Raw genomic sequence first — 8419 nt, forward strand, 5'->3', positions numbered from 1 at the left:
AGGATACTTAAATATTGGAATAGACGTGGAATCCCATCACTGAAAGATTTTAAGAACTAATTAGACAAACACCTGCGAGGGATGGTCTAGGTATACTTGATCCTGCCTCAGTGCAAGGGACAGGACTAGATGACCTCTTGAGGTCTTTTTCAGCCCTACTTTCCTGTGATTCTACAATTCTATTGGGAAGTTTTTTCAGTATGTATTTTTTCTGCTATATCTTTACCAAAATAGTGTGTCCACACTGCTTTGTTTTTGTCAGCTTAAACTATTTCCATGTGAATCACTGAGTCCTACACAACTCTATGGGGTTTTGGTTGGTTTATTTCTGAATAACTGCACAGCATTTTGAGCAGATATCCCATGGTGCAATGTATTGCTGCTAGACTCTATGCATTTTGGGATTTTTCTTGCAGAGCATTGTGGGATACCTACCAGAGCCTGCTGAAATTCTGGGATTTTGGGTCAAACTAACAAACTTGCACGATTACTTTCCTGGTATCCCATAATTCTTCTGGTTTTAGCAATCCAGCACCATTTTCAAACTGTTGAGCCTTGAGATCCTGGGAGCCATTCATAGGAACAGAGTGCTCCAGATGTATTAGGTAGCTTTGGATGAATTGGGATGCAGCCACCAGCATAATCACCAGTATGTGAGACAGATGCTGCTAGAGAAGGAGGAAAAGGATAAAAATGAGCAGTTACTTCTGCATGATATTTTCCTGGAGTGGATTCACTCAGTGGAGTGCTGCTTCTGAGTTCAGCCCACCAGCATGACAGGGGGGTTAGGACTGTCATGCAGAAGTGGAATGACCGGCTGCGTCAGCAGAACTTCAGGAAGCAGAAGGATTCCTGGAGATCTGTGCAAAGCTCACTCTAGAGCTGCAGCAGCAGAACCTGAGAGTTCTCTTCAGTGTGGAGAAGCATGTGGCCATCCCCATCTGGAAGCTCTCCATCCTCGCTTGCAAATTCTCCACAGCTTTGAGAGAGTGAGTGCTCCTGTCCCAGACCTACTCACTTCTAATCTATGGAATCCCTACCTTGTGTTTGTATCCAAAGAGGCTTCCATAAACTCAAGGAAAAAGCAGAAGGTGCATGCCACTAAACTCTGCCTTTGATTCCATTTTCATATATTGTGAGGTCCCTATGTTAGCACAAGTGGAGAAAATGATCAAGCCCCAGATGATCTATTTACTCTAGGGCCTACCTCTGATTTGGGCAGAGTTGTCAATATTTGAGAACAAGCTGGCAACAATAGCAGCAAACTCTTCCTTTCCTGATTTTTCTCCCAATGCTTTTAGTTAAATGCCTATCTCATAATCTCTCAGAAGCATCCCATCAAATACACCAGTGATCAAATGTGGGGAACAGCTGACCAAGAAAAATTAGCACTGAAGGAAAGGCCCAATTGTCTGGAAATAACTTATGTAATGTTTTCTAGTATTCCCTTATGCAAGAAAGTGTCATGATTCAGTACATCTGATGTAACTAGCTGTTTTTAAAAAAATCTCGAACCAAAGTCTAAGTGATGCTGAGGGTCTGCCTAGAAATACTCTTTGGTGTTGAAATCCTCCCTCTAAGATGACCACGTGTAAAAGCAGCAACAGTGAAATCAGGCCTTTGACATGAGAGGCATCATTTCCAGTAAAGAAATATGGCTTGCATAATAAGGACCCAGTCCCTCAATCCTTGTTTGGGTGAGTAAACCTAACTCACCCATGTAGTCCCATTGATTGGGTAAGATTACTGTGATAAGAACAGCAGGATTAGATGCTACGGTGCTCAACTTCCATAGTCCATTGGAAGCTGAGGATACTCCACACCTTGCAGCACCAGGCCCACAATCCTGACTGGGGAAATATACAACTGAAAAATAGAAGAAAAGGAACTATTCTCAAATTTACTAAAAAAACTAAGCAGGCCTCCCAATTTTCTAGTGTTTGTCCTCCACTTTTTACCTGATTTGAGCTTATCCAAAAGGCTGAAGAGTCCCATCAGTCTCTCCCTATATATATTAAATTATACTGACTGGAATAATATAACTAGACACAAAATATCCCAGTGAATTTATGAATTGTTAAGATACTTTTCCTCTCAGATTTGGTTTTGCTTACTTAATCATTCATGCTTCGCCCGTGAATATGAAAAATACCTTGATAGTTATGCAGTAGGAGTCATCTTTACACCATCTGTTGATAGTTGTGATCTGAACCCTGTAAATAATAAAATGTACTTTGCTCACAAGTTCAATGTGCCTAGCAAGAGAGCAGTTGCAATGGATTAAAAGTACAGTATGAGGGTATTAGTCGCAACAAAATTCTGGTCTCTGTCCATTGAAACAATTGCTTCCTTCCCATTGTCTGCCTTGTAGGAGACTAATATACAAAGTCACTGGCTTGTTATTCTGTATATTATTCTATTGGTGCTGACAATGGGCCTGGCACTGTACAATAACCAAAATAAAGATAGGTCCTACCCTGAAGAGCAGTTGATGGCCTACTTTTAAGCCTCTTCGCCTTCCCTGAAGACCCCAGAATGAATGAGTGGGCTTGTTTAGAGGCCCATATCTCTAAAAGTAATGCAGCTGACCTTCCTTATGTCTCTCAAATAGGCATGATAGCTCTAAAGGAAGGCAAGCAGCATCCAGCTTTCATAACCCTGGAGCACACAAAGTGGAAAGAGTTAAGTCCTCTGTACACTTCCTGGGTACACACAATTGGATGACAACATAGCAGCGGTATAGTGATTAGAAAAAGAAGTGAGTAAACTAACCTAAACTAAACTCCATGTTACCCAGATGAGAAGCAAGTAAGCTCACTTTATCCTTGACTACACTACTGAAGGGTAGTCAGTCATAACCATGAACAGCTGTGGATGTTTTTTAGGATGGCCCTGTTTGGTTGATGAGGATCTTGTGATCTGGTCCAGGCAAATCAGGCCTCAAGCTGGGGGAGACAAGACTTTTTGCAGGGCAGGGAGAGGGATTTTGAATGGGAGTCACTCACTGCTCTTTTAAGCAACACAGGATCTACCAAGAAGGGCAAGTCTTCCTCCTCAAAAGGGACCTGAACATAGGAGTTATAACCCACCCTCCTAAATGGGGAAAGCACACTCTTATGAGCTGGGTGAAACAGTGCTATGGACTGAGTTTAAAAAACCACTTCAAATTGACCTGTGACTGAGTCCCCCATTTATGACAGTTGTAAGAGACAGTTAAGGTGCCACACCTACAACAAAGCTTAATAGAATCTGCCCAGAAACTAACACCAGGTGGGTGGAGGGTTCAAATGGGTGTTGGGACAACCTGAGGGAGGTGTTTGGGTGGGAGCAAAGAGGAACACACAGAAAACTGAAATGGTGGCTGACTCTGAAGGTAACCTAAAGAGAGATTTGGAGGTCAGGGTGCAAGCTGAAAAGAGCCCTTTTGGTGCTGTGAGCAAAAACAGCTGATTAGAGATACAGGACTTTGCACATTCTTTGTAAATAAACAAAACTTCATCCAAGAAATATCTGACTATCCCCAATTGCTACTCCCAGCTGGACACCCGCAAGACCTAAACTTTGACTGGCCAGTTAGGTTTGAAGAGGAGGCAACAATACTTTGATCATTTTCAGTGGTTTTTTTCATAGCCCATTTTAAAATGAGGAATTAGATAAAGGAGGGAAATTTTACAGGAGGCAAAACAGGATATGTTTATTCATATCTGGTGTGTTGATATCAGCGAAGTTTAGACAAGTGTATTGCAAAATATCTGTACAACTGAATGCTCATATGGCACTCTGACAACATGCCACTGGCCACCATACACAGAATTACAAATACCTTACATCTCTTTGGTTACCCATTAAATAACAGATAGTATGTCCTGTTAATTGTCAGTGTGTTCTGACCTTAGATTTTGCCCAGGTATTTAATAACACCATCTGCTGTCTACATCTGCAGTACTATTATTTTTACATAAGGATTTTCTCTCTTCATAAACAAGGCTGTAATAACACTGCTAAATGGCAGCAGAACTAAATGAGATTGAAATTGCATGGTCCAAGTAAAACATAAACGGAGAACAGAACACCAAAAATGTCAGACTTATTTTACTATCTTAAATATAAAAATCCTTACTTGCTAGAAGATTGGTAAATTGTAGATTAAGTCTTGCCATCCTTATGAGGGTAAAAGTCCTACTGTTTTGCCTGAGAGAGGACTGTGGGTGAAATTTATCCCTGTGCAGGGCGCCAGCACAAGCCCTGCATTACTTGGCCCTCAAAAATAGGCTGGACCCTGGGAGGATTAACCCTTTATCTTTTGTTTTTTGCCCTCCACCCATCTTCCCCAAGCAGTAAATGATATTTTAAAGAGACACCATTGAGTGTTTTAAGCCACAAATTATTAATCACTTTAAATTCAAATATTACTGCTAATTATATCTATAATCATATTTGGTTTTAAAAGACACTTATTTAGCTCTGAATGACCAAAATTTATAATAGCCCATATATGCAAAGGGCCCAGTCCAGCTCCTATTGAATCTAATGGGACTTTTACTACTACTTTCAGTGGGGACAGGATGTGGTGCAAAAAGAACTGTGCTTTTATCTGTTGATTCAGGGTAGTGTTACCAATTCTCACCATTTTATTGCGTGGCTCAGAGTATTAGGGATTTTCCTTCCAACCCCATCTTGTAAAATGAAACACTGCTCTTATTGCAGGCAATAGTAAACTTCCCATTGACTTCAATGGGTCAGACTTTCACCCCAGAAGTGTATGATTTTTGTAAGACTCATTTTTTTTGTTTTGTTTCAATAAAAGCTGAAAGTGTCTAGCACTCATAGTTGGGGAGGAAAGCTTGAAAACCTTAAAGACTTTAAAAAAAACCCAGAAGGCAAATAAAAAAAACCAAAACCATAATTTATTTTTTAAAGCCAATCTCATGATGTTTTGGGAACCTGAATGTTTTGGCGTTGGCCATACTATGTACTGGTGGTCCATCACTGTAGTATCTCCAGCTGTGTGCACTGTAATCATAAACCATGCATCCCCTCCAGCTTTATTTGTGTGTGAGACCTACCAACAGTGGTGCTTTGGCTTTTTTACTACTGAAATGGAGAGGTTAACTTTTAAAACCAACCATATGAATGTAATCAGGAGGGTATGTAAAATATGGGGGCTGAACTATTTGACAGCATTTGAAAGAGGCATATCTTGACATGTTTGCTGTTAGAAAGGATTTTAAGCATTACAGTCTGTCAAATGAGGTATCTGGTTATATATGAAAAGGATTTCTTACCCTTTTCCTCCTACTGTATTCATGAGGAAGGCATCTAGAAGTCTGATACTCAAGCCCTAATGTACAGACTCGCTGACTTATTTTATAAATATGTGAAATGATGGATGTCTATTCCCCCCCCCCTTCTCCCCTCATAGTTGCTAGTTTGGGAAGGATAGTTATGTATGTTATCTAGCCACAGTTCAAATATATTAATAGAGCATGTTATGATGGGTTTGACATTTATAAACAGAGTAACTATCATTTCCATAACTATTATAAAATCAAATTTTTATAAATTACAATCAATATATAAAATCTAGGCAGAATTTATTTTAAAAAATATCTGTCACTTTGTGTACCCTGCATACAATTTACCTCTTGTACATTTTCTTTTAAACCTGTTCAGGTTTAAACCCTAAGCAGCTAGTAACTTGTGCAAAGATGCAAAAGGTCTTGGAATAAGTTTCCACACCCTGATGACCTATTCAGCAAAAAGTCTGCTAAAGCATGGAACTCTTTTTGTTCTTGTAAGCAGGCTCTCTCATCAAATGAAAAAGAACAGTGATTGTATTAACATGCTTCTTTCCAGCTTGTGTTCCTGTATGGTTCATTCCAAAGGAAGAGGGGCTGAACACATCATGTGATCCAATATAATATATTTTTCAAAGTTACTTAACAAAAGGCTGGACTCCTGGTGACATAGTTCTCCTTACGCTTGTACACTCACTACAGACAGTGGTTTAGACATGTTGGGCTGGGATTCCAGCTCTAGCCAAGCAGACACGATGTTCTCAAATGCTGTGGTGATCTGTTAGCCACTTAACCATTTGACCTTATGTTGAATGGCATTATTTCTGATCTCATTGGGCCAAATTCATCCCTCATGTAAGTTCAATAGCTTCAATGGAGTTACACTATGGAGGAATTTTGACTAATGTGTTTCAGCAGTTTCACTAGGTCATAGGTACCAAACAATAAAAGGTTTAGATGTGCACAGTTCCCTCTTCCGGAGCACACCCCGTTTCCCCCTGCAAGCAGCACACTAAAATGGTGAGTACTCTAGCCACTGGGATATTCTGATATGGGTCTCTCTGTCTCTCCTGTCAAACCTGTTCCGCTTTGGATAAACTTTGAGCACTGTGACACCTAAGTTCCTTTATGGATCTGGGCCAAGATATATAGTAAATGAGATGGGGGATTCCAGGAAGAGAAAAGACAGTTTCATGGTTAAGACAACTAAATGCTGCCCTGGAGAACTGGATTCTAACACTGCTCCTGCCACAGAGTTACTATGTGATGCTGGACAAGCCACTTAAACAAAACTTTTCACAGGTGATCACTAAGTGTGTGTTCCCCATTTTCTGGGTGCCTAGCTTGGGACTCTAGGGTCTGATTTGCAGAAGTGCTGAGCACACACAGCTGCAGCTGAAATGAATATGGGAGTTGTCTTCTGAACATATTAAATTTATATAATGCTAAGTACACTGAAAAATGAGGTACAATCATCTCAAATTGGCACTCAAATTTAATCTCTCTGTGCTTCAGTACCCTTTCTGTAAAATGGGGACAACACCATTCCCTCACCTCACAGGGTTCTTGTGAGGATTAATGTTTGTGAGGTAGTGCAATACTATAGTGATGAGCACCATACAAAAGCCCATGACAAAATTAGTAATTCTGAGTTCAGAGCAATGTGCTGTAAATAAGTCCTGGGGCCACACATTGAACAATGAGGAGAAAACAAAATATTGAACAGCTGCTCATTAAGAGAACATGCTCCATTTTGTGCACTGAATGAAGCAAGGGTCCTAGGGACAAAATAGTATGTGATCTTATAATTAAAGACTGTATCATAATGCATACACGAGGAGCCAAATTAAGGTTGCATAGGCAAGTTTAATTCTGGCATTTCCTATCTTTTGAATGTTTGCATTTGCAACCTTAATAATGTTCCTTTAACAGTTTTGTGTGTGTGATTATAATATATAATATGGACTAAATCCTGCCTTAGCTAGTAATATAATATGGCCTAAATTCTGCTCTAGCTAGTGCAGGTGGGTAGAGCTCTGCATGGATACGAAATTTGTATCTGCATCCGATCCGCAGATGGATCCCCAAACATGGTCTGCGGATATCCACAGATTTGCAGGGCTTAAGATAAAAAATGTGGCTTCACATCCATCTGTGATCCGCAAACCTGGTCTGCAGCTATAAAGCGGATATATTCTGCAGATTTGCAGGGTTCTACAAGTGGGAGCAGAGATGCACACACTCTTTGCTCTCCATAGGAATCCTGTAGTCAGGGGAGGATTCTTCTTGGCCAGTTGGAGCACTGTGCTATGGGGTGCACTTCACTGTTCCCTTGAGAAGCAACAGGCACTGCTGGCTAGCCCTGACTGCATACACACTAGGCAGCTGGTGAGCAAGATGACCCCCCTAAACTGCAGATCAACCCCTCTGCAGACACGCTGCCTGGGCTAGCATAGCCTTTTCTTCTATTTTGTCATATCTAACCAGCCTTTTTACCTCTACTGCACCTTAGCCTCTGAGTGTGGTCTTGACTTCTATGAAGGGACCGACCTGCTGCTCACACAAAAGCGCGCCATGCCTTCATCCCTCATCTTTCCCACCAGTTCGGAACAGAGTAGGATTTAGCCTGCGGTGTCAGAGACAATGAATCAGATCATGTCATGTAAGTAAAGTGAGCAGGATTTTCCCCAAATCTGTATTAATCTGCATAAAAGAGGATATTTAAAACAAGATATTTTCATTGTGTTAAGGATACGATCATAGCTGTGCCTTTGAAATATAATGAAATATAATGGACCAGATCCTCCGCTGGTGTAAAATGGGCGATGCTCCACTGGAGTCAAATGATTCAGACTGAGTTGAAGTCAATGGAGCTGTGCTGCTGTTTACACCAGCGGAGGATCTGGTCCAATACAGAGAACAGAATTAAAAGGTCACACTGAAATGAATATTACATGGGATTTTTAATGCCTCCTTCCACAGTAAAACTTCTGGGTGGCTTATGAGTGGGAAGAACACTCCCCATATTATTCTTTTGTGAGACTGGGTACATACCATTCCTTTCACCCAGAGGATGAGCTGTGGGTCTGGCTCCCAAAGTGTGCGAATCCTGACCAGGGCCC

Source organism: Emydura macquarii, unplaced genomic scaffold, assembly GCF_026122565.2.
Source record: "Emydura macquarii macquarii isolate MOO-44397 ecotype Brisbane River unplaced genomic scaffold, CSIRO-AGI_Emac_v2 contig_3517, whole genome shotgun sequence".
Classification (NCBI taxonomy): Eukaryota; Metazoa; Chordata; order Testudines; family Chelidae; genus Emydura; species Emydura macquarii.